The following is a 23620-nucleotide window of genomic DNA, read 5'->3' as shown; positions in this document are numbered from 1 at the left end:
ATGTCATTTTAGTTTTTCTTTGTTCCTTCTCCAGAATCAGCAAAATATCAAACAAAGGATGACTCGTGTCCTCAGCAGAGAAACCTTGATGGCCTGCTCATAAAAGGTAAAGGTACCCCTGCCCGTACGGGCCAGTCTTGACAGACTCTGGGGTTGTGCGCCCATCTCACTTAAGAGGCCAGGGGCCAGCGCTGTCCGGAGACACTTCCGGGTCACGTGGCCAGCGTGACGAAGCGGCTCTGGCCAGAGCCAGAGCCAGAGCCAGAGCCAGAGCCAGAGCCGCACACGGAAACGCCGTTTACCTTACCGCTGGTAAGCGGTCCCTATTTATCTACTTGCACCCGGAGGTGCTTTCGAACTGCTAGGTTGGCAGGCGCTGGGACCGAGCAGCGGGAGCGCACCCCGCCGCAGGGATTCGAACCGCCGACCTTTCAATCGGCAAGCCCTAGGCGCTGAGGCTTTAACCCACAGCGCCACCTGCGTCCTGCTCATAGAATTCCTTAAAAACCCCTTTTTCCTTTGAACAATGGCACCCACCTGAGGGGTGCTGGAATTGACTGAAGAAAAGCCCTGGTTTTGTGGAAGAATGGAAACCCTTTTCGGATTATTTAAAGGAATATTATTATATGATGAACACATGAGCAGGATTTGAACTATGAACAACAGAAGAGATGAAAGATTATAGTACTTTTGTTAAGGTTTAAGAGATAGAAGGCAGGGTGCAAAGGAGAGAGAGAAACAGAAACATCATGGAAAAGGGGTGGGAAGTTGAAGAAAAGGTTTTTATTATGTATTTCTCACTCACAGTAGATATGTAACAGGACCTCAGGAAAACAGGGTTAGGCAAATCAATAAAAATAATGTTGTTGTTGTTTTTTAAAAAAACATAAAGGCAGAGTTATTGTCATTCTAAGAGAACAAGGGAGGTGTTTGTGGTGAGTTCCGGCACCTCTTTTTCTAGAAAAATAGCACTGCACAAAATCTTCATTGCTAAATTCTCTAATTTTAGCTGTTAACTTTGCCAGTTCTGCAGAATCCATCACCTTGCTTATCCATTCTTCTTTAGTGGGTATTTCTGCTTCTTTTCATTTCTGTGCATAGAGAATCCAGTTGTAACATACATAAGCAACTTAATCATCTTTTGGGGGACTTCTATCCCTATAGTCATTTTGAACATCTATTTTATCTCATCATATACCATCTCCCAAAAGGCCCTCGCTTTCTTGCAATCCCACCATATGTGGGGGAAAAAGAAAAAGGATCCATCTATCTGGTTACAGTTCCAGCAGTTATTAGGAACATTCTTATACATGTTAGCCTATTTAAGGTAAAAGTAAAGGGACCCCTGACCATTAGGTCCAGTCGTGACCGACTCTGGGGTTGCGGGGCTCATCTCCTTTATTGGCCGAGGGATCCGGCGTACAGCTTCTGGGTCATGTGGCCAGCATGACTAAGCCGCTTCTGGAGAACCAGAACAGCACACGGAAACACCATTTACCTTCCAGCCGGAGTGGTACCTATTTATCTACTTGCACTTGGACGTTCTTTCAAACTGCTAGGTTGGCAGGAGCAGGGACTGAGAAACGGGAGCTCACCCCGTCACAGGGATTAGAACCGCCGACCTTCTGATCGGCAAGTCCTAGACTCTGTGGTTTAACCCACAGCACCAGCTGCGTCCCTGTTAGCCTATTTATTAGGTGTTAAATACCATCTATACAAACAATAACTATGCTTTTACATGTTCTCTGTTCTCCTACAAGAGGATCCTCACTGAAGTAGATGGGAATTCTAATTATAGAACTGTTTTGTACAATAATGTTTTTTCAGTGCTTCTTAAAGCAAAGGACTGATGATTGCTCGATGGTAGAGCATCTGCTTTGCATGAAGATGATCCCAGATTCAATCTTGGCATCTCCAGGTCAGAGGAGGATGCCCCCTGCCTGAAACCATGGGCAGTTGCAGCCAGTCCATGAGGACAACACTGACTTAGATGGACCAATGGTATTGAGCTTAGTTGCACTCAGAGTATCTTAGTGAAATGAACAAACAGGACTAAGCTGGGTCCACTAATTTCAATAGGTCTGTTCTAAGTAACAAGTGGAGCACCATCTTTTGTTCCACATCCAGTGCTGGATTTATATGTAAGCTAAACAAGCCATAGCTTAGGGCCCCACTCTCTTGGGGCCCCCCAATAAAATGTAAAGGGGGAAAAACTGGATGTACATTTCCAAACTATAAAATAATAATAATAATAATAATAAATCCTACATACAGCAACAGTGTTTTGTGTTGTGTAGGCTCCTATGATGTAAGTAATGGGCCCCACCTGCTAGCCTTCTCCCTAAAATATCACTGGTTTGCTCATTTCTATATATAGGGTGCCTACATTCTACATGGGCTTTAGGTCCATATTTATTAGGTCCATAAATTACTATATAGCATATATTCAACAGAAAGAACAGCAGCAATTTGTTGTTGACAAGGGACAGCTGGGTATATAAAGGGCCTGATAACCTTCAGTAGTTTAGGGCTCCATCAAACCTAAATCTGGCCCTGTCCACATCCCTTGCACACGCACTTGCTGAACCTTTCCCCAAGTCTGCACTTTGCCTTCTACAACGGCGCAGAATCCAGGCTAACGTTCTCCACCTTTGATTCTAACTTGCTATTTTGCCTGTATTTCTCCACTTCTTATACTGCATCATGTTCAGGTACTTTTGAACATGACTCACTGGCCCACAAAATCACTACAAGCTATTATGCATCCATGGCTGTCATCACTGAGCCAGCTCCATTCAAATCTTTTGAACTCTGTGAAACAGTTACCGCACACTGTTCAGCGCATGAACCTTTTGAACCAGAAATGAACTAGTCTTTCTCATTTGAAAGCAGAAACTTTCCTTTGAAGTCCACAAATAGGTTGTAATGAACTCATTATGCACTGGGAGAAAATGGAAAGAGAGAAAGCACCGTAGGTCAGCCTTCAGGTTTTGCACCAGGTGGTTTGTTTTCTTTTCCCTGGGGCTTGTTCACAAAAGAATTTTTCATCTTTTAACTTTTGTGTAAGAAAGCATTATGCATAAGGAAAGTCCCATGTAGTTTAGAAGGGGGAAATGGAAATGTGGGAAGAAATACTAAAAGTTTATACAAGGCAGAGTTGGTCTATTTCTAGTCTGGTTCAGTTTCACATGTGTCTATGCTTTCCCCTTTCTACATTAGCCTGCCAATGTTTGGGGTGGTTGTTTTTTTAACCACACGAAAAAGCACATTATTTTTGTATGTGAATTTTGCACACATTTTAACCTAAAATAGGGGCTTCTATTTGCATTTCGGTTCCTCTTCCTTCCTCTTCTTCTATTTTCGGAACCGTGAACTGCACTGCAAAATCTGGAGAAGTGCAAAAAAAAAAAAAAATTATAACTCTGTTCCAGTCTATGTGTTAGTCCGGGAAGTGCGAATCAGGCTGTTTTACACAAAAATGAAATCCTCAAGCATCGCTAACTAAACTTCATGTTTACAGTGGATAGAGGGGAAAAATTTCTCCCTCTCTAATTCTGGTATCTGGCATCACCCACTGATATTACCCACTGGCATTACTGATCCAACACACAGAAGTTAGGAACAAAAGCAAGAAGCACTCCATACAATGAATGGATCGCTTACGGAAATGGACACTAGTTAGGTCATTAGTCTCTTGTGACAGAGCGTTCCACCAGATCGGGGCCATGGCTGAAAAAGCCCTGGCGCTGGTTGATAGCTGTCAGAGCTGCCCCTAGGTCCCAGCTCACAGAGGACCAACGCCAGGCTGTCGTTATGTACAAAAGTCTTTATTGAGGTTCAGTTTCCATTTCAAAGCCGCAGCGCGCAGCTCTACGTCTTAACCCTAGACCGGCGAAGTACCGTCTGAGTCTCCTCCCCTATGACACCAGTTTAAGATCCTAGCCCTGCTCCACCTTTTACTCTGCTCTCTCCTCCTCTGGGTCCTCCTGCCCGCTGGGGCATTGCCCTTTCTGGACTCTTCCGACGCTGAGTCGCTCAGCTCCTCCCCCTCCCTCCGGCGGGCTTTGGGACCCGGTTCCCAATCTTCATTCTCTGCTGTCCCGCGCTCCTGTACATTTGAACTTGCCTCTCGCGCCAACCCAGTGACCTTCCTCCTGACCGTTACACTACTTCTGTCACTGCTTCCCTCTTCCGGGATACTGGCCGGATCTGACCTCCCCTCCGTTGTCTGACTCTCCGATGGAGGTGTGGTCAGCCCTGCCTTATCTTCTCTCCCTGGTGGGGAATGCACTGGCCCCGATCCTTGGGACTCTTCCCCCCCACTCTGCTCTGGTGGGGAAGCTGGTCCTGATTTCCAACTACTGCTCTGGGAGTCCCTGCTGCCCCCTTGCTCCTGGGGCTTTCCCCTTGGGAACCCCCTACCCCTGGCCACTGGCGCCCCCTTCTGTGAATCTTCCAATTCGCTGGAGAGGCTCATGGAATCCCTCGGTCCACTGTCCTCTTCTCCTACGCTCCCCTCGGATTCTTCCCCTTCGCTCTCCATCTCCTCTCTTCCCTGTGCCTCTGCTCCTGAACCCCTGACAATAGCTTTGTCAAGAGTTATTACACAATGTTGCTGCCTGGAACCTGCACCATACAGTTTACAGAGTCAAATGGCAACCATGCCCTGCTTATGAGCCCATCGAGGCATATGGCTGGCTACCGTTAGGAACAGAATGCCTGACTAGATAGATTTCGGGCTGGTCCTGCAAGGTAACTCCTATTGTTAGATACACGGTAGACTATAAAACAATCTCGAATGTGTCAATTTTGTCACACGTGTGCAAAACAGACCTGCCTGCACATCCTGCTTTCCCATGCAAAAGAGGATGCCCATGTAAGAAATCACATTGTGCCTCACAATCTCCTAACCTCACCTCTACTCACCAGAAAATGCATGCCGCTAACAAAAATGCTGACTAGTGACGGAAATAGGCTGCTTTCATAGGCTTTCCTAGTTAAATCTCCTGATACAATAACCTCATTGCCCTGGGGATTTGGGAGGCGGGAGGAAAATCTCTTAGGGAGTACCAAAATAAAAAATTTGAAAAAAAAGTCTGTGTGTCTCTCATGAGTGTTAAGTTTTGGGAGAGAGAGAAATGAGAGATAATAAACCAAATTAACAGCATGGATGATTTTGCGGGCTCTTCAGTGTGCATTAAGCCTAATGCTTTCATGTACCGAGCTATCTCACTGCATTACTGTCAATGGATTCTCTGTTAGAGTTATTTCAATACGTAGGTATGCAGGAATAAGTCTTTTTTATTCTTCCTACCTCTCCCCCACTGCCCACCCATCCTCATTTTTGTTCTTGTCGTGTATCTCTTGGTTCCCAAGGTCATCCACGCAGCTGGTTGCTGACTGACACAATGCCTTTTTCTTCTTTCCAGCCGATCCCTCATACAGGCATCCATAATTCTTTTTATTGTTCATTTGAAATGCAACTTCCTTATCTGTGTGGAGCCAAAAGGGCTATTCAGGCTCTCAAAGACTGGTAGAGTAGCAGCTCCATCTTCTGGCTACAACCAGCATCACTGGACACTTCGGCCATTCACATCCTAACAGACCATTAGCGCTACTGCTGGTCATTCCCTATTGCATGTCCTACCTGGGGAAAGATTAGCTTATTCTAACACCTTGAGCATCCCCATTGGCACAACCTATTCTCCACCCCCAGCCCCATTTTAAAAGATGTGCACATGCTACAAAAAGGTGTCTATTAACACAAAGGGTAAATAAAGTGAGGTTCCACCCCCTCCAACCCACCCTTGCACAAGAGATGTGAACTGCACCTTGAAAGTATTATTCAGCTAAGTTTTGCTCACAGCAGATCCATTCAAATCCATGAGGTTAGATGCATTTGTTTTGATAGGTTTGCTCTGAGTAAAAATTAGATGAGTGCTACCCTTTCAAACTCGTTGGAGAACACTGGCTGTGTGCACAGGGGTGGTGTGCATTTTGGGGAGGTGGGGTGCTTCAGACATATCCCAAAATGGGGGGAAGGGGGCAGGGTGAAAATGATTCAAAGGGCAAAGGCGATAGGCTTGCAGTGAAACCCACTCATAGTTTTTAGAAGCTGTTATCTCTGTAGAGCTCTGCCTTCCACAGCCATTTGCTCCCCATCCAGTCTTCCCCAGGCTGCCTCCAAGAAAGATTGTGACCTCTTGCAGGGCAGCTATTCTGTTGGCCTTGAACAGAATTTCACCCATGGAGATTAGGGAGGGAATGGAAATTCAATTTTGTTCACATTTTAAGACCAACATACCTAATTTGCACTTTTTTGAAACCATACACAAATTGAAACACAGCCACCCTTTAAAATCCATACGTTTAAAAATTCATTTTTCCAGGCAAGAAACATGCACAAAAATGCATAAAGTGGTACCTCGGGTTACAGATGCTTCAGGTTACACATGCTTCAGGTTACAGACTCCGCTAACCCAGAAATAGTACCTCGGGTTACGAACTTTGCTTCAGGATGAGAACAAGAATTCGCGCAGCAGCAGCGGGAGGGCCCATTAGCTAAAGTGGTACCTCAGGTTAAGAACAGTTTCAGGTTAAGAACAGACCTCCAGAACGAATTAAGTTCTTAAACCGAGGTACCACTGTATGCTTGGGCAAAGTTTGCCTAGCAATGTGTACATTGGTGAAATGCCATGAAAGCGATGCATGGGGGAGGGGTTTGCAAAATAGTGTACATTAGGTAACACTACCTACCAACCTGTGGCTTAGGAGAAATGTGGAGAAATATGCTGGTGAATTCTTATGAGGACTCTCTTAAATAAAACTCACAATCTGATGGGGAAATAATCATAAGGTTGGGGGAAAGAGAAACTCGGTTCAGGAAAACCGAAGCTGATTCATCAATTCCTAGTGACAATATTGCGGCGCAAAAACAACACTGAGCTTCACTGTGTCCAGTGCTGGACAAGCACAAGGACCTTCAGGCAAAGGGAAATCCATTGTCCTCCTTCCCACTGCTTCCTTGTGTGCTTGCCAAAAACCTTCTCCTGAGAGTTGGGGGAATCAGGAAATGTTGGGGGGAAGCAGCTAGAATGAGTCGTAACCCCTCTGCAGAGGAAGGGTGAAGAAGGTTCCCTGAGCAAGCATCAATCCCAGAACAGCCCTGTTCTGGTCCTCTCTCTTGAAGAGAAAGGTTTGGCGCGGTGCGCATAACATTATGGCCTTTGAGAAATCCAGGAAACTCTTGAATCGCGCGGTAGCGCGCAAAGTGTGTTTTATGAATGGCCTAGTTATATCTCATGATGATATCCAGATTGGCGACCAGACCCTATTCCGGGATGGCGGTGTTCATCTTTCAGATTGTGGAAACAACATATGGCTGGCTAACATATCCAATAGTCTTAGGGATTGGTTGCAGCTGTGAGGGTATTGGCGGCGAGCCTTTTGGCTCGGGTGGCGGTTAGGCATTGGAATGTGTTGTTGGTGTTTCGGGTGGCAAGGTGTGGCCATTGCCCTCCCCGACAATTTTGGGTATTCTGCTAAAGGAATCCGGCGGTCGTGGATCCTGTCCGATGCCCGTGTGGTGGGGGGCCATGGCACGACCCTCAGTGACATCAGGAAGAGAGCCTATAGTTGGATTAGCATCAACAGGCTTCCCCTACTGGTGGTTAACCCCTCCTCAGACTCACCCCTCTATGAGTGGGTGGAGTCTAATGTTCCGTGGTCCAATGCCTAAGCCAATACCTTCTCACATGCTGTAATCAATAAAGTTGTGGCCATTACCTTACCCATTAACCTTACATTCTGTGTCCACGTGTCTGTATTCCCCAAGCGGGGATCGGGTCCTCGAATCACAATTCACTTTAAACTGATTATCCCTAGTGGCTCAGTCCTGTTGCCTGGGCTGCCCTTTCAACCACAGAATTACTGGGAATAATCTTTCAAATAAAGGCGTCAGATGAGGGATAAACCTCAGTCTCTTAGTCCATAACCAAGTTAGCAGTAGGCCTGCAATTACCATATTCTAAGATGTAAAATTACTGGGAGTTCTTAAGCAAATCCTATTGCTAATCACTTTCCCATTGGAAGCTGTGCATGACTCCAAATATTTGTTCATTCATTCATTATCCCACATGAAGGGCTTCTCTCTGAGCCTTACACTGTGTCATTTGACAATGTATTGCTGGCAGGAACAAGTCCCTTCTAATCGAGCTGCTCTTTCTATGCAATCAAATGTGTTATGGCAGGAAATGGGCTTTATAGCTTCTCCATTCTGCCTAACCCATTGCCAGCTCCTTCCCCATCTGTGGACTCCATTGAAACTGTCAAGGTCAGAGGAAAACTCCATCAGTTTTGACATCATTTACCCTTCTCAATTTCCAGACTGAAAAAAAGATTAGACTCTTTGGTTTCAGTTCCTTTGATCTGGATCCTAAGAGTCTGAGAAGACCATCAGAACATAGGAAACTGCTAAACAGCCTTGCAAATAAGCCCAAAAGAGTTACTAGCCTGCTAGTGGGTTGGCAGTTTGGCCCTCCTGCAGCAACCCATTGCCTTCCTATGCTAGGTTTCCTTCTGCTGGAAACAAACTTGGCTTCTGTGTTGAATGCAGAGGAAAGATGGAGAGGACCACCAACCAACTTAAACCATCTGCAGGTAATTCCTAGTTACCTGTAACTACTAGGTTACAGGTAACTACTAGGTTACAGGTACTATTCTGAAGGAAATCAGCTCTGAGTGCTCACTGGAAGGACAGGTCCTGAAGCTGAGGCTCCAATACTTTGGCCACCTCATGAGAAGAGAAGACTCCCTGGAAAAGACCCTGATGTTGGGAAAGATGGAGGGCATAAGGAGAAGGGGATGACAGAGGACGAGATGGTTGGATAGTGTTCTCGAAGCTACCAGCATGAGTTTGACTAAACTGCGGGAGGCAGTAGAAGACAGAAGTGCCTGGCATGCTCTGGTCCATGGGGTCACGAGGAGTCGGACATGACTAAACGACTAAATAACAACAACAACAACTAGGTGAGTGCTTAAATGAATAATTGCTTCATTTAAACTCAGTGTTTTCTACACAGAGTGGCAGCAGCTCTCCAGAGTTTAAGATGAGGGTTCTTCCCAGCCCTACCTGAAGACGACAAGACTTGAACCCGGGGCCTTTGCATTCAAAGCCAACTCTATACCACACAACACACCTAAAAGCACTAAATCAGATGGAAAAGGTGCAGTCTTTTAGCAAGAGGTTGCTATAGGTTTGTTTTCCCTTTATCCCAACAGGCAGTCATGGAGTTTTATTGATTTCTGGAAATGCAGTGATGAAAGGCTCACCTAGCAATAACAACAAAACAATTAAAACAAAATCTTAAAGCCAGCATGGTTTAGTAGCTAAACTGTGGCATGCCAGGTTTCAAATTGCTGTTCAGCCATGGAACTGGATGGACCAGTCACCATCTCTCAGCCTAGCCCACCTGGCAAGAGCTGTTACGAGAGGGAGGGGAATAAGAGGGGAGAGAAGACTGCATGTGCTGTCCTGAGTCTCTAGGAGGACAGGTGTAAAGAACCAAATCATTGCGGATTGGATCCAGAGTTGCCTGCAGCGAAACTGCAAACTGAAGTCTCCTTTAAGCAGTTTCTGGATAATCCTCTTCCCCTTTCCTCTGAAGCCCCCCGCATTTCCCCTCCAAATCCACACAGATAAGGATCTCTCAAAAACAGTGTGAGAGGGGGCACTGGGGAGTCTAAAGACCCTCAGCGTCCAATAGTGGAAGCCTGCACCAGTTCTCAGTCATTACAGTGAACTTAGGGTTGCCATATTTCAAGACACAAAAATTGTCGAGCTTTTTAGTTTATAAGCTATTTTTTCTGTATTTTTTTGGAAATTTGCAAAAAATTCAACGCTTCCGATATGGGCTGCCATATGCCAGGGTTTCCCCAGACATCTAACAGGTTCCCAGATGCCGTTTTCAGAGGACGAATCCCAGCTATGTCCGGAAAAATCCACACGTAGGGCAGCCCTAGGTGAGCAGAAGGAACGTTCTAGGTCCGGAATGATAAAATAGGCAACATAAGCAAATCAGCCTAGTATACAAAAGCCAGCCAGCCTGCACACCTTTGCTGCCCAGAAGGCCAGCAGAAACGTCCAAATCACTTCACAGCTAGAAAACTTCAGTAAGACCCCTTTCCCAAAGACAAGTTCAGTTCCATATCAGACTATTTACAGCGCAAAACTGCAACTGCTGCATTACAGTACACGCACAGAGGAAGGATGCACATAAATGTTGGACAGACATGCATGTGTGTATCTGTATGTGATTAGCACGGCGTACTTGGCAGTTAAACTTATTAGCTGGGAGAGATTACGTGGCACCATCTGCTAGCCTGCGCTAACTTCCTGTAACTAAGAACGCAGTAAGCCCTGGAGAATAAGCACGAGGCAAAGTGGATTCTCTTAAAATAATTGAACATAATTGTGCATTTAACAGTTTAATGTAATATTATTCAACAGATGTGCAAATAATGGTAGAGTTATTCACGACAAGCCATATGTTGGAGGTAAGACAGCAGTACAAGAGACCAGTGGAATATTAGACAAGGCTGATTCAGAGAAATGGATCGGTGGTTATTAAAATACGCCACTGTAAAGTGTGACCTTAATTGAGGTCTCAAAAGTAATTTCTCACAGTTATAAAGAAGAAGAAGAGCATCTATTATTCTTTTGCACCCTCTCTTGGCCAGCAAAAGTAATGCAACGAAACTCACTTGCATGTAGGCTGCAATGCAGATATAATTGTGCTTAAGAGCTATGGCAGCAGTTTTCATGTGTTTCAGGGAATTATGGGATTCTTCAGACACTCATTCAAGTTTCCTTAGCGGTGCTAGTCAAGTTTCTCTGAAAGACGGCTTGCTCTGCGTTACCAATCTGCAACTGCAGGAGAGCATGGGATGTGTTGTAGCTCATGCTCTCCAGGCACTTGGCTTGGTGGTGAGGCCCAAAGAGCCAGTGTGTGTTTTATAACATATCCCAGAATCTTTTAAGACATGAAATTCCTTGGTAGAGGTTCATAGTCCTCAGTACTGCAGACAAATGAACATGAAAATGACTAGCATGGATAGGAGCATGCTCCGCTACCGGGGGCAGAGAACAGGTGAGGGCATGGCTGGCGCGCATCCTGGGGGCATGGCACACCGTCTGTGGGGGCACGGTGCGCATCCCAGGGGCATGGTACACTGCCCACAAAGGTGTGGCGCACGTTCTGGGGGTGTGACACACCGCCTGTGGGGGCGTGGTGCCTGGCGCATGGGGGGGCCAGACGCGTGTCCAGGGGGGCCGCCACGATGGCATCCTACCAGAATAGTGATGCCAGGGTCGATCCGCTCCCTCCGCACTCCTGTTCCTCTGCCAGTGGATAGGAGGCTTCCTGGATATCAAGCCAAAGGCCAACATCCTGTTCTCACAAAAGCCAGCCAGATGCCTGTGGGAAGCCAACAAGCAGAACCCAAGAATATAAAAGCCCTCTCACCACCTGTGATTTCCAACAACTGGCATTCAGGGGGAACACTTCCTTTGACAGGGAGGATAGAACATGGCCACTGTGAGACCTATCCTGTCAGTTTGCATTTCTTAGTGCAGAAAGTATTGATATCATGTGTAAAGATCTTTCCTATTCTGATTGATACAAGAAACTACTAGAAGTTTCTCTGTGTGACAGAAGGAGAGGCAGAAAGGTTAATGATTGTTTGGGTTATACCTTCTGGGAAGCTGCTTTGACTTAGTTCTCTTATCTCTATTCTGCAGAGTCATGCTGACTATAAAAGGAGCCCGGGTTTTCTCTTCTCTCTCTCTTCCTTCTGGTGTGGTGTTTCTGTTCCTGTACATAGGGTGCTTAGTGCTAAGGGTTAGTCCACGGGTAGGCAAACTAAGGCCTGGGGGACAGATCTGGCCCAATCGCTTTCTAAATCTGGCCTGCAGACAGTCTGGGAATCAGCTTGTTTTTACATGAGTAGAGAGTGTGTTTTTATTTTAAATGCATCTCTGGGTTATTTGTGGGGCATAGGAATCCGTTCATTTCCCCCCCCAATATATATATATAGATATATATATATATATATAGAGAGAGAGAGAGAGAGAGAGAGAGAGTCTGGCCCCCCACAAGGTCTGAGGGACAGTGGACTGGCCCCCTGCTGAAAAAGTTTGCTGACCCCTAGTGCAGATCCATCCCACTAAGGCAGTGTATTAACTACAATCTCATTCCAACAGTTCACAGTGGCCCTGGCTGATGTCTGAGACATCGGAATAGCTCGGGCCATTGACATGATCACTCCTGAACGCCGTCCCCCCACTTCATGGAGCTCATTTGGCTCCCTGGTACGCTCCAGAGCTTAGGGTGAGAAAACATGCTGGGAGATGGCTCAAACACAAGGGGAGGAAAACACCAGTCAAATGCAATTGAACATTGGTGAGGGCTGCTCATCGAGCTTACCTAGTAGTAGTGAAGACAGCCTCCATTGCATCCTCATTGTGCCGTCCAGCAGAGCTTTTCTTCTGGGTAAAGGTAAAGGTAAAGGGACCCCTGACCATTAGGTCCAGCTGTGGCCGACTCGGGTTGCGGCGCTCATCTCGCTTTACTGGCCGAGGGAGCCGGCGTACAGCTTCCGGGTCATGTGGCCAGCATGACTAAGCCGCTTCTGGCGAACCAGAGCAGCGCACGGAAACACCGTTTACCTTCCCGCCGGAGCAATACCTATTTATCTACTTGCACTTTGACGTGCTTTCGAACTGCTAGGTTGGCAGGAGCAGGGACCAAACAACGGGATCTCACCCCGTCGGGATTCGAACCACCAACCTTCTGATCAGCAAGTCCTAGGCTCTGTGGTTTAACCCACAGCGCCACCTGCATTCCTTTTCTTCTGGGTAGTGCAGGACCTTTTACATTCTGGCAGAAAGGAGGTGGCAGAACTGACAGTAGCTTGCTGTGACTTGTTTGTAAAGCATTTTGAGGATAAAATAGCCTGCACCCAATGGGACCTTGACTCCACTACAGTGGCGTAATGTAGATTTCCGTCACCCACTGCATGCACACACACGTGAGCAACTGAGGAAGGCATAGCGCTGCATCATCACAATAGCAGTTGCTTTCCAATTGGTACACATATTATCTGACCACTGGGGTTATGTGAAGGGTCATAAGCAGAGTCTTGAATGGTGAGCAAGATCTCCTCGGTGGAGAGCAAGAACCTTGCATTAAGACACCAACAAATGGGTGATGGGGTACAAAGTGGCTTTCAGTACTAGGACCAAGGCTGAAACGAAAGGGTGGTTCATCTGAATAGAGACAAAAAATCATTGGTACATTCAACATTTAGATTATATGGGGCAAGTGGATAGAGTCATGCCTTAAAACAACAGGTTCATAAATGTAATAATAAAAATGATACATTGTCTTTTGCAGAGGGTCTCTCAACAACCTGTATAGCAGTCAATTATGTTGGCCAATGGCAAAGCCAGCCATGATCCATGATGCCTCCAGTGGTTTTTTTAAATAAATGTGCCAATGCTTCATTGAAGTGCCATATTGGAACACATAGGTTTATGAGAATGGGTTGAGAAAGCCGATCTATTTAGATTTGGGTGACTATTAAATGCATGAACTTCTGCTGGAGCAGCATCCTAACCATGCCTACCCAGAAATGTGTAGGGTTTCATTTGCAACCATAGTCATTTAAGTGTCACAAGACTGTTGTAAGCCCAAAATGGCTTACCTTCTGAGTTTACACCAATAAAACTCAGAGACAAGAGGAGTTAGGAGTCCATTGTTGTTTATTGCTAGGCAATAAGTTACAGTTGTTTGGCAAAACTGCAACCCGGCCCAAGGGCCCAGGAGGTGGTATTTATAATATTTCAAACAAAGGATTTCAATTTTTACCAATCATGTACATCATTAACTCATTTCATATTTAATACACAGGCACAATAAGCGTTAGCAATTTCTGTTGATTCAGCTCTGATTCCCACCGCTCTCTGTTAAAATACTAATTTCTGTTATATTATGTTAGTGTGCATGTTGGGGAGCTGTGTTACACATAGCCATTTGCACCATGTATCAACTTATGTTCTAGCTTATGAGCTGTATCTTCATGATTCACATATTAGCTGTACTTCTGCCCCAATTGGGGGGGGGGGCGGCAACTTGCAAAATCATCACTTTCATAATGCAACAGGTTACCATAACTTCTCTATTAGAAGCGCACTCAAGGATGTATAGGGGTTCACATTATCATATTCGTTGTGGCCCTTTGGGACACCACCACAAGACCACTGTAATCTTAAGGAAACGATCAAATACATTGCAGAAGCAGCCACTCCATTCTAGGCAGCCCAATGGGCTATTTAAACAAGAGAGTCACATTTCACCATTTAAGAGCAACTGGAAGTCCAGAAAAGGCTGGTTGGACCAATAAGAGAGAAACTTGGTCATATGTCTTTTCTTGATCGACTGCCTCAGAAGATGCTCAAAGGAACATCTGACTCAGATAATTACCAGGGGACAGCTATTGGTGTCAGATTGCAGAAGGAACTGAATTTTCTTTTCATTTTCACCAGCGGTTGCTCTTGAAAAGGCCTTAATTTTCTTCTATTTTCATCATGAACTGATAAAACTTGGTGGTTTAAAAAGACAAATGCACATATCTTTTCTGTATTACTTGTCTACCATAAAGGAGTGTCTAAAGCAATTCATAATTATCAAGTGCAAATCAGTCATGTGAATGTGATACAGTACAACAGTCTAAACTATTCTGTCATCCAGCGAAGTCAAAACAAACTTCGGCTTTTCTTTCTGTCACTGATGTGGTCTTACGGAATTTTCTCGTCTGTCCTCTTTTAGCTCTCAGCTTTGCTTTTTTGCAAATGGGATTTTAGCTGTGTGAGCATACAGTGTAAATAGGTTTCAAAGTGCTACCTATTTGTTAATTTCCATCTACTGGAGTGGTTGGAATGGAAAACACTGAATAGGTAATTGGAGGAAATAATTGTTCATTATAGATGGCTGCGTAAAATCATTTTGGCTGGCTGTTCAGGGTTTCTTCAAAGGTCTGGGAAAGCGAGGCTATGTGCGAAAAGAGAGTTGGCTGCTAATAGCAAGCACACAATGTCCTCTGCAGTAAAATGTTCCTCTCCAGGCCATTGTGATACACGGTAATAGAACAAATGTGCACAGACTATACTTGAGTGACTTCAAGGTGATAACAGGAAGGCAGGAGGCAAAGGCTTGGGTGTTGAGGGCAATTTGTGCCATGTACTAGCTTGTAAAGACTTCTTTTTGTCCAGCCTTGGACAGCACTGATTCTGGTCCAATAATTGTTTTCCTTTCTGGGTCCCAGTGAAAGATGGGTGAAATTGCATAACTTTTTGCACTGCAGGCTTATTGGCTGGGAGGTCAGGGATGATGATGATGATGATGATGATGATGATGATGATGATGATTTATTATTTATACCCCACCCTTCCGGTTGGGTTTCCCCAGCCACTCTGGGCGGCTCCCAACAGATTAAAAACACAATAAAGCATCAAACATTAAAAACTTCCCTAAACAGGGCTGTCTTCTAAAAGTCAGGTAGTTGTTTACTTCCCTGACATCTGGTGGGAGGGCATTCCACAGGGCAGGCGCCACTACCGAGAAGGCCCTCTTGCCTGGTTCCCTGTAACCTCACTTCTCGTTTTGAGGGAACCACCAGAAGGCCCTCAGAGCTGGACCTCAGTGTCCAGGCAGCAGGATGGAGGTGGAGATGCTCCTTCAGGTATATTTAATGATTTAAATTTGTATACCACCCCTCATCTGAAATTTACAACATACTCATCCTGTCAGACAGGACTTGTGTGGACTTGTTATCTGTACTGAGAAAGTGTCTGGCAGTAAACCTCTCAAAGGAGAAAAGTCCAAGGGCCAACTTTGCCCAAAACTATGCCATCAGCCACGAGAGCCCTGCTCCTGCTTCCTAAGGATGTGGGAATAGTCTCTGGGATTACTTGGTGGTGGGATTACTCTGGGATTACTGACTGGTGAAATGCCAGTCAGAGCCACTTCCCCATGAGGTAGACTGAAACTGCTGCCTCAGGTGGTTAAATCCCACAGGACGGGGTCCCCGTGAGTGCCTTGCTTGCCCCTGCTGCCTCTTCCAATACGATTCTGAGGAGCTTGTGCAAGAAGGCAGTTCTTTATTGGTGTAACATAATGCACAGCCCTCTCCTTATGCCCACACCCCCAGCAATCCTTCTCGCCAGTACAATGAAGCTTGTATTTGCATTTGCAATTTGGATTTTCATTTTTTTGCTTTTTGCACAATATGCTCACCTCTACAACTAGTTGCAGGCAAATTAAAGGGAGGGGGAGGGAGCAGAATTTCTACAGGTTTCTCAAATATACAAGCAATAGTTCAGTGACATTATCCGTCTGTTGTCTAGGCAACTGGAAGAGTACCTTAGCACCAGGCAGGATGAAAGTCAGAAGAGAGACAACAATGCCATTAATTCCGACCTGTAATAATATTTATAACAGGTTGCATGAAATCAGCAATGCTGACCCAAAGTAATGCAGTAATGGCACTTCTAACAGGCATCATTAGAGTTCAGCTACAGGCCCAGCCTAAGCAATATAGAGTCTGTTGATGTGCCGCATACACTTGCAAACAGAGGTGCGATTTCAGGCCATAAACCACTCCTTGGGTATAATAATGTTGACAGATAATGGAAACGAATCACCATTTCCCGTTCCATCAGAATACACTTGCGCTCCATCCATATGGCTTTGGCGGAGCGATCTGTCTTTGTCTGCACGGAAAGCTCCATCGACAACGTGTCCTCTTTAAAAGGTAGTGAATTTCGTTTATGCAAGCCTCCTGAGAGATTCTGCATGGGGTGACGCTTGGCGACCTGCCAATTACACAGGGGCCTGCGGAAAGCCGGGTCTGTCTGCTCTTATTACATTGGACACTTGGTGAGGCAGGTGCCAATGGTCTTGAAATCCGCCAGAGCTGGCTCACCAAATTCAAAGTGCAAGAAGGTGACTCAAAACAGTCTTAAAATGTCAAACAAGTTTTAGCAGTAGAATGGCGCCCTGGCTCAGCATAAGCATTTAATTTTCCCATGTATCTAAACTCCCCAGTCCAGAAGGAATAAACACAGCTCGCACTTTCTAAATGCCACCTCTGTACATTCAGATTGATGGTGCTCAGCCTCATACGCATAACCTAACTCTGCCCTCGGTTAATGCCTACATCTTTTAACTTTTACACGAGTAGGTGACACTTGAACCGACATTTAATCCCAGGTTTTAGCACAGGTCTTTACTACAGAGTAGCTGTCCGCATGCATCCTGCACTGAATCTGCACTGTATAAACAAATTTGAGGCTAAAGTTCTTTGGTCTGGAGTGGGGTGAGTGGGTGGGAATGTTTCGATTTGGGGCTAAACAGCAACCACAAAGCCACCTGGGTTTGTGTGCCACATGTGGTCCTGGGGTAGTGATCACACTCCCAGTGGTGTCATTATTACTATCACTACTACTCCTACTATTAAATTGCAAGTATTAAAAATGAGGGCAAGAAGCATTGCCCTTACTCCGCTTTGGCTTCATGACATCATCTCATGGCATTGTCATGAAGCGATCAGAGTGAGGGCAATGCTTTCAGGCCTCACTCTGAAGCCTACGAAGAGGGAAGACACTCACTGGCAACCAGGAAGAGCTGAATCACTTCATTTCGCTTACAAAAGCTTTTACAGAGTTCCTTGTAGAATGGATTCTGTGACCCACCATGAATATGTGCATAGAATTCCAACGGGATTTGTTTTTTGACCTGTGGTACTTCAAATATCTGTACAAGGATCTTGTCCCTTCTTAGTTTCTAAACAGACAACTTTCTTTTTATGTGGAGTTCAGATATTTCCCTTCCCCCCTCTCCCTTTTACTGTGAAAAGTGGAAGGGAAAAAAGTATATCACAGATAGCACCCGCTTCTTAATACTTGTTGGGGCTGCAAAGCTATTATTGCTTCCTTGTTATCTCTGCAAAAGCCTGCCTTTCCATCTTGTCTAATAGGCTGTGCATTTGACTTCCTCTCAGGGAGAAGGTGACAGTGCGGAAGAAAGAGATGTGCTTTGGAAAAATATATGCATTTCCACTACAGAGAGACAAAAAAAAAACAACCCAAGGAGGTTGACTATCTTCTTGCAGGCCACCTTTAGCTGTTGAGGGGAGGTGCAAAGCTTTCAAGATTTACAGGGCTCTTCTTTTAGGCAAACGTAAAAAGGCAAGGATTTGGGCCACATGAATTCCTCTTCAAATTCATAAGGAATTGTTTGTTTGTTTTCTTTTACTTAATGGACTGGTATAGACACCACGTAACATCTCTGGGTAGCTCACAAAGCGCACACACAAGCATATACTAAAATGCAGTATGAAACAAATAATGAAATACTGTGCTGGGAAAACAAAGCAGAATTAACAAGAAGTCTAAATGAGGGTTGCCAGAGTCTCAGTGCATTTTTATAGGACAAGGTGGAGAGGGAGAGGACAGCTTTTGCCAAGGAAGACCAGAGGAGGCATTCAGGTAGGATTCTCCAACAATATGGTTCTGCTTTGTAGGTGGAACAGACTTCAGATACAGCAGTTCCATTGCAGCTGCCAGCCCCTGGGACCCTTCACCATCTTCAATCATAGTCTTCATAAGGGAAGACTTTGACCCTCCACTGTGTGATGGCCTGGGACTCGGGCTCGGGCTCGGAACCAGAGGAATCTCAGTCTGCCCCGGATCCTTTTCCTCAGGCATCATCTGAACCAAGTCTGGGGCCTGATCCTGAAGAGTCCCAGTCTGCACAGGTTCCCCTGGAACAAACAACAGCTGGGCCGAGTCAGGGGCCTGAGCCTGCCCTGGCTCCAGATGCAGGGATTACCTTGTTGCCTTCAGCTGGGCAATCACTTACAGCTGCTCCACTACCAGTTGGGTCAGGAGAGGCTGAGTCGGCCCCTGGGTCTAGTAACCCACCAACGTCTCCTGAGCTGCAGAGACTAAGGTCTGAGAGAAGAAGAGACCTGAGTACTCGCAGGAGGAGTGCTCGCCTTCAGGCAAGACAGGGAGGTGAGTCACCGGGGGGGATCAGGACCAGCCGTTACTCTGACAAAGATAAAAGGCTGTCGGACCCTGCCCCAGGTTCTGGGAGTAACATTGCTGTATGCCAGACCCTGCCTGAGATCCTGTACCTGTCCTTGCCTGGTGTCCTGCCTTGGCCCTGTCGGACTGTCTCCTAGCAGAACCTACGGATTTAGGAAACTTACATGGGTCCGGTTTGGTTCAGTACAACCAGGGGCAGAGGAAGGGGGTGTGGTGGCGTCGATCTACCTCAGGTGTCACCACTGAGGGGAGTGACAAAATGCCAGGCGGCACTCACCGTGGGGCCTGCAGCACGCCTGAGCCACACATCTCTCCTGGGAGTGACGCAGTGGCTTGGTCGCCTGCAAGCTCTGTGCTGCCCCAAACAATCCGCCTCCTGCCTCCCTACCAGCTGCAGGGTGGCTAAGTGGGAGGAGACAGGCAAACTTCTCCGAGGCCCCGCGGAGCGTCCTGCCCCAGCTTCCCCCGCCCCACAGGTTGCTGGCCCCACCCCTAGGCGCAGGGCACGCATGACGCCTAGGCGCCCGATCAGCTTGCTCCACCGCTGAATACAACAAGCACAAAATGGAAGCTCTTTCCCCCCATTTTTCCCTTCTCCAAATTTGCCACCTGATTTCTGTGCCAAAAAAAATTGCATTTTGCCATCATGTTAGTAAAATCAAGTGCGTTTTCAAAATCATTCCTATTCTGCAACATTCTTATTCTGCTATTTATGGGGAGAAGCAAAGAACAAAGCAGAGTATTGACTCCCCACTCTCAGCCACTGCAAATCTATTTCAGTCATCTTGGCTTTTGAGATTACAGTAGGTGTTACCTGCACAAATTCAAGCATATTTTTCCAGAAATCATGGCTAGAAACCTGGGTGGTTGTATTTTGTTTTCCTTTTTTAAACTGAGATTCTTATACTGAGATTCTCAAAAAGCTACCCGATATGAAATTCTACATTCCCACAGTATTTTAGACACATACCACCTGATGAAGAGGTGGAGGTTTGACTCCATATTCAAGGTATAGGACCCCTTCCAGATTAATCTAAAATTGTGTGGTTGGGTATGATCTTGAGAATGAGGCTTCAGAGGCCTACATAAAGATTTCCTTCAAAATACCATTAACAAATGAGAGCTTTGGAGCAGAAATAAATTTCTCACACCAAAAAAAGCTTTCTGGATCAAAAAACAATTATATATATCTAAGAACAAACGGATTTCAGAAAACACACTGTTGTGAAAAGATCAGACCTCTCTCAAATTCAATTATTCAGGAACCTCCTGTGCTTTATATCCCTGCAGTGCCACTTAATCATTAATTACAGTGTCTTTTTTATTGTCTCCCATGTTGATTGCATGTCTGATATCACAGATTGCCTAGCAAGTTGACTTAACACCTTTGCTAATTGCTCTGTGGTGCTAAGCTTTAATTTTCTTTTTTCCTTTATTTCTAGCTAGGAGTTTTGAGCTGTTCACTTAAGCAAGCCCTTTATATATACAGTATTGTTCTATAATATCATCTGTGGTTTCTGTGCCTTCAATGCAACAAGCAGGAGAGTTTGCATTTCATTGTGAGTTATTTATGGATCACTGGAGCCCTCCATGACTTTGAGTAGGAGTCTAGCCCCTTCCAAAGATCAGCTTTTGATCTCTTGACTAGAAGCCAAGAGAGATGTGAACACTCAACATAATGTATTCATGACCTCCAACATTTCACATACAAAAATAGGGACACTCCTTTCAGTATTGTTTTGCTATCTCTTACATCCTTATTCTCACATGCCTTCTGGCTCTTTTGCATATTGATGTTTTTCTCCATTGTATGCCGTATTTATTTATATTGGAATAGTTAATCCCACTGCTGATTTAGAACCAAGCACAATTCCAAGCAAGGGAGGCAGGTGGTGCTGTGGTCTAAACCACAGAGCCTAGCGCTTGCTGATCAGAAGGTCGGCGGTTCAAATCCCTGCGACGGGGTGAGCTCCCGTTGCTCGGTCCCTGCTCCTGCCAATTTAGCAGTTCGAAAGCATGTCAAAGTACAAGTAGATAAATAGGTACCGCTCCGGCTGGAAGGCAAATGGTTTTTCTGTGCGCTGCTCTGGTTCGCCAGAAGCGGTTTTGTCATGCTGGCCACATGACCCGGAAGCTGTCTGCAGACAAACGCCAGTTCCCCCAACCAGTAAAGCAAGATGAGTGCTGCAATCCCAGAGTCGTCCGCGACTGGACCTAACGTTCAGTCGGTCCCTTTACCTTTTACAATTCCAAGCACAGTTTGCTTCTGAGCACAGTTCAAAGTGTTGGTGCTGACCTTTAAAGCTCTAAAAAGCCTCAGCCCTGTAAAAGCCTCCACCCCCATCATTCAGCCCAGACACTAAGGTCCAGCTCTGAGCCTCCGAGAGCCTTCTGCGAGAAATGAAGTTACAGGGAACCAGGCAGAGGGCCTTCTCAGCAGTGGCTCCCTCCCTTTGGAATGCCCTCCCATCAGATGTCAAGGAAATGATCAATTATCTGACTTTTAGAAAACATCTGAAGGCAGCCCTGTATCGGGAGTCTTTTAATGTTTGATGTTATATTATGTTTTTATATGTGTTGGAAACCACCCAGAGTGGCTGGGGAAACCCAGCCAGATGGATAGGGTATAAATTATGGGTAGGCAAACTAAGGCCCGGGGGCCAGATCCGGCCCAATCGCCTTCTAAATCCAGCCCGCAGGTGGTGCGGGAATCAGCGTGCTTTTTACATGAGTAGAATGTGTCCTTTTATTTAAAATGCACATTCATTCATTCATTCATTCATTTCCTAAAAAAAAATGTAGTCCTGCTGCCCACAAGGTCTGAGGGACAGTGGACCGGCCCCCTGCTGAAAAAGTTTGCTGATCCCTGTTATAAATAATAAAATTATTATTATTATTACTAGGACCTGGGAAACCAGGTTCCAGATCTCCATTGTGCTGAGTGACCTTCAGCCAGTCATTCACTCTCAGCCTAACCTAACTCACAGGGTTGTTGTGAAGATAAAAGGAGCTCCTTAGAGGAAAGGTGAAATAAAAAAGCAATAAATAAATATATAAGAGCTCAGTAGCAGCATACCTGCTTTTGCATGGATGCAATGCAGCTTACTGAACAATGGTAATGTAGAGCCAGTGAGCCAGTGTGGTGTAGTGGTTAAGAGCAGTGGACTCGTAATCTGGTGAACAGGGTTCGCGTCTCCGCTCCTCCACATGCAGCTGCTGGGTGACCTTGGGCCAGTCACACTTCTTGGGCAGTCTCTCAGCCCCACTCACCTCACAGAGTATTTGTTGTAGGGGAGGAAGGGAAAGGAGAATGTTAGCCTCTTTGAGACTCCTTAGGGTAGTTATAAAGTGGGATATCAAATCCAAACTCTTCTTCTTCTTCTTTTGCTCTACTACTCACTTCTGCCTCTGGACCCCAGAAAGTCCCCCTCAAGGGAATGTGGCCCTCAGGTTGATAAGCTTTTCCCACTCCTGGTATAAAAGTGTTGGTTTTTTATTTATTTTGTAAAATGTGCAGGAGTGCTAGGAGAGATCTTAAACTTGAACCTTTAATAGACAGAAGCTATGATCAATGATGTGCTGGCATTCAAGAAAGCAAGAGAGGTCTGAGAACAGGCTGTGCTTGTTAGTCATTTCAAGCTGATCATAATTCCATGATTCAGCAAAAAGTTCACCTTCTTGGGGGGAGGGGGGGAGTGTGCTTGCTGTAATTAAGTGACCTGAGTGGAGTAGAACCCCTTTTCATTTCTGCAGAAAGCAAATACTAAAATAATGAGCACCCAAAAAAAGGAAGGGGGAGTAATGAATGGGAACAGAATTGCTGCCTGAAAAGAAGCAACGTGATTAATCAAGCTATAATGGACTGAAAGTGTTCGAGGTGCTACCCGGGATGGCTAGAAATGAAGTTATTGGTTTTCAAAAAAACAGATTTGAAAGAATCCTTTTGTAAGAAATAACCTGGTTTCAAAGGAAATCTAGATTTAATAGAAACATGTTAAACGCCTATACCGAAAACTGAATCATGATAATCAATCATCAAATATACTGATTTCTTTTCTATGTAAAGGAGGGAAGCATTAAGTTTTAAAGTTGCACATTATAAATGATACAGTATGTTGTGTACAGTATTGTATCTATAATTGAAGACTTCCTATATGTCCCAGTGACTAGCAAGTCTCTACAAGCACTGTAATCTTGTGTATTGCTGGAAATATCCACCTGTAACTCACCTGGAAGATCCTATTCTCTGCACTCCAAATACCTGAGTGCTGCAAACTTTATTCCCCTTCATTTTATGGATTCCTGTGGGTTTACTATGTCAACAGCATGGCTGTTACTTTCCTACCTCACAGAGAAACAGTGTTTCATCCAGTATTCACTATCCTTGTCTTCTGGAAAGTTCTAGAAGCCTGTCACAGTCCCTGATCTATGCATGCATGCTTTGTTCACTGAGAC

Source organism: Podarcis cretensis (assembly GCF_951804945.1).
Source record: "Podarcis cretensis genome assembly, chromosome: 17".
Taxonomy (NCBI): Eukaryota; Metazoa; Chordata; class Lepidosauria; order Squamata; family Lacertidae; genus Podarcis; species Podarcis cretensis.
The sequence above is the reverse complement of the archived record's forward strand: the minus strand, read 5'-3'. Positions refer to the sequence as shown.